General features: G+C 47.0%; 1 long non-coding RNA gene across 1 annotated transcript; it reads right to left on the bottom strand.

The window, feature by feature from the left end:
* Positions 1 to 441: 441 nt before the first annotated feature.
* Positions 442 to 2,877, bottom strand: LOC124528722 (uncharacterized). The gene is made up of 2 exons (XR_006966223.1): positions 2,410 to 2,877; positions 442 to 695 (listed from the first exon to the last, which is right to left on the bottom strand). It is a non-coding gene; the product is annotated as an uncharacterized LOC124528722 (long non-coding RNA).
* Between the last annotated feature and the right edge of the window lie 722 nt (positions 2,878 to 3,599).

The raw sequence follows: 3,599 nt of genomic DNA, 5'->3' as shown, positions 1-3,599 counted from the left end.
GGGCTTCTGCCAGCCCAGTATAGAGCTGGCCGTCACTATAAACCACCCGAGAGCCTCTTCCCCTGTCCTGGCCTGTCATCCCAGAGCCCTCTACCCCGGAAGCTTGCTTTAAAGGAGAAATGCTTAGGGGCGCCTGGGTGGCGCAGTCGGTTGAGCGTCCGACTTCAGCCAGGTCACGATCTTGCGGTCCGTGAGTTCGAGCCCCGCGTCAGGCTCTGGGCTGATGGCTCGGAGCCTGGAGCCTGTTTCCGATTCTGTGTCTCCCTCTCTCTCTGCCCCTCCCCCGTTCATGCTCTGTCTCTCTCTGTCCCAAAAATAAATAAACGTTGAAAAAAAAAATTTAAAGGAGAAATGCTTAAAGGGATTCTGTTCATCATGCTGCAGATGTTAAAGATGGCATTTGTGGCCAAGAGGCAATAAATTGATGACTGACACATTAAGTATATTCAACCAACTTTTCTGTAAGTTTTATTTAACCCCAGTCCCGTCCACCACTCTTTGGTGGGGTGACTGCATTGCAGGTTATCACCTAAAGTACCAGGGAGGTGTCCCGTGGGCAGGCTCTTCCTTCCCAACGCCTGTCAGTCTCTGGGCCCGCAGTGTCACCATCACTTGCCTTTCTTTGTCTGATGTGGCCTCAGGAGCAACATCTGAGGGGTGAGGACTTCAAATCCATGCAAGTGCAGCACATGGTGCTAAAGTCAGTCAGAAAATAACTGGTTAGAAGCCACTCCTCACATGTCCTCTGAGAAACAAACACCCCAAAGACTTTCCAGAAAGGTTAAATGCCTGTTAGCTAAAAATAAACTCCCCTTCAGTGTAAGGTCAGAAGCACTGGATATACAATGTTTCCTGTAATTAAGACACCTACGGCTTTGATTTCTGATTGTGGCAGGGACAAATTGTGGTCTAAGTATTAGTAAAGAGAGAAGACTGCTCCTATGGTGAGAAGCCTAAGGCCCTTCACTCTGTATTTCAGTTCTTAAAACCATTATCCAACCTCCTTTCTAAGCATGCATACTCTCCTCCTAGAAAGAATGCCTGTCTTCTACCTTGTGTATGTGAAGACCAGCCTTCCTGAAAGCAATTGTAGGATAAGTGCACTTCGCTTTAGATCCCCTGAGGGACCAGACTCTCCTTGGTATCCATCGCCTGGGTTGCAACCTCAGCATGGGTATATCCTGTTGCCATACAGCAGAAAACACAGTGCAAAAGGTTTGCCTTCCACTCCATCCAAAAGGATTCAATGAGTCAGCTCTCAGGGACCTCATTAGAAGGCATTGTCAGGGAGCATCAAGGTTTTTCACAGGTGCCAGAAAGAGAACAATTAGGGCAGGACAGGCTATCATCTCCCAAATCTGGTTTTATCTCTATATTCAGAATCAGCTCTTTTTTTTTTTTTAATGTTTATTTATTTATTTCTGAGAGAGAGCGAGAGCAAGAAAGCCCACAATCCCTGGCAATGGCAACACCAAAGAGACCCAGTTAGCCAAAAAGACATGAACACTTGAGTTTGGTGGAAACCCTGTACACAGAGCTCATCTTTACTTTATCTAAAGATGAACTGATAATTACTCAGAATCAGTCCAGCCATCCTCTTTCACCAAGCAGATCAGACAGATTTGACAGAAATTATTATTATTTCCCCTCCCCCTGTTCTAAAGGGGCCACATCCAATGTGGTCATAGTAATGGGATTCCCTAGCAAGAGCCTTTTTATCAGATGTTCAGGGAAGGCTGTTGGTAGCTATGCTGGGCACTGGCTCTGGGGGGGGGGGGCTGTCCTCTGCTCAAGCATGGGACAAATCAAGGATCCCATCAAGGGAGGGACCACAATAGAGTGCAAAATGGTCTTTCCTTTTTCCATGCTTGGAATAATAGGTGGCTGGCCATCCTGGGCTTGATCTGCATAAGGTTCTAAAGTGCTATGTTAAAGGCTATGTTCCTATACTGGGTTTATATACTTGTATGAGACCTACTGTACGCCCACAGATGCCTCCACCTAAGCATTCACACTGACCAGCCTACAGCTTCAATACTGGGAGTCGGTCATGCAAGGTACTCTGTGGGTGAGGGCCATGTGTGTGGATATGAACATATCTCAGACTCCACTTGCAGTGTGGGAGGCAGCACAGCACAGAGGTTAAGAGCCTGGGCCCTTTGGCAGCAGACCCAGGGTGTGATCCTAGTTCCCAAATTCATTAATTGGGCTATTTTCTTTCTCTCTAGCATGGCCCCACCCCTCTTCTGTCTACAAGAATACTACTAACAGTCCCTACTTCCTAACCCTGTTGTATGGCTCAAATGACACACTTCTATAGAGTCTGTAGCACAGTGTAGAGCAATGAGTAAGCATTCTACAAATGTTAGACACTGTTATGATCAGTGGCCAATGAAACAATGAGCTTACCTTCTGGGCTAGGTGTCTGGGAACCCTCTGGGAGTGAAGCTGGAAGGCACCCATTCATCCAGTGTTAGAGGAAGACACAGAGTCCCCAGGCTCACTCCGGGACCTACCACCAGAGGGAAGCAAATGCACAGCCTGCTGTCTTCGCAGATCCAGTGGAGACCACAGTACTTGGGAGCATCAAATTGTCAGCTCTAGGAGCTTCACCAGGTGTTGGTTTAGATGGAGAAGGGCTTGGGGGCCCCGTTCACTTTCTGCAAGCACACACACATAGTGCTCGAGGATCCTGCAGTATACATTGCGTGGCTTCACCGCTCAGACCCGGCCAAGCCATGTGATTAGTCAATGCTTTGGGGAAGTGTTGACTCACTCAGGCCACAACAACAAAAAAAGGAGCATGTGACAATCATCAGAGTACACAAAGACAGTGAAGATTTTCCTTTCATTCTCCAGACTTGTCATGTAGATTGCTTGCTGTGAACCCAAATGACCCTTGATAATCTTGCCTTGGCAACGCCAGGTCCAAGTTGGCTTGCAGTGTGGTCATGGAAGGAGCAGGGATAACATGAAGATAACCACAGGGGACAAAAGACCCTCTACCCATATTTAACCTGGAGTCTCAATTTAAAATTTGTGATCTTTTGTGGTTCTGACTACAGCAGTCAGTTGTGTGAGTATCATTTCTATGTGTCTTACACTACACTGCAATCAGAAGGGACAACAAACTTGAGATATCACCAGATTGGCTTCCTGAATCTTCTCTTTCTTCTCAATTATAGCTCTGACCAAAGACCTCTTCTTATAGCCTCCACCTGCTTCAACTCATACTTGAAGAGTCTGGGGCTCCAGAGAGATCCTGGGGGGAACTATGCCTTGCCCAGGTCTTTTCACTCCCAAGCTCAGTGGACAGCTCATGCAAATCAGAGATCATCCCCATCAGACAGGGGTTGGAATAATCCTGTCTCTTTGATTCCACATACATTCATTCATTGGAGTTCTAGTATGTGCTCGGCACTGTGGGGTTTCCAATCCTGGTTCCCATGTTCGTGATGTGCACAATGTATTAGGGGGAACAGATCTGCCCAATCAACCCTGGAAAACAGAGTTCTCAGCCAGAATCATTCACAATCAATAATCAAAATCCAAGGCAATAATATGTGTATTTAACAGGTACAGCAAGTGTAGGAGGGCCC

This window comes from Lynx rufus, unplaced genomic scaffold (genome assembly GCF_022079265.1).
Source record: "Lynx rufus isolate CCGP_SWC_20201006 ecotype Redwood Valley unplaced genomic scaffold, mLynRuf1.p SCAF_6, whole genome shotgun sequence".
In the NCBI taxonomy this organism is placed as follows: domain Eukaryota; kingdom Metazoa; phylum Chordata; class Mammalia; order Carnivora; family Felidae; genus Lynx; species Lynx rufus.
This window is presented reverse-complemented; position numbering and strand designations above follow the sequence as displayed.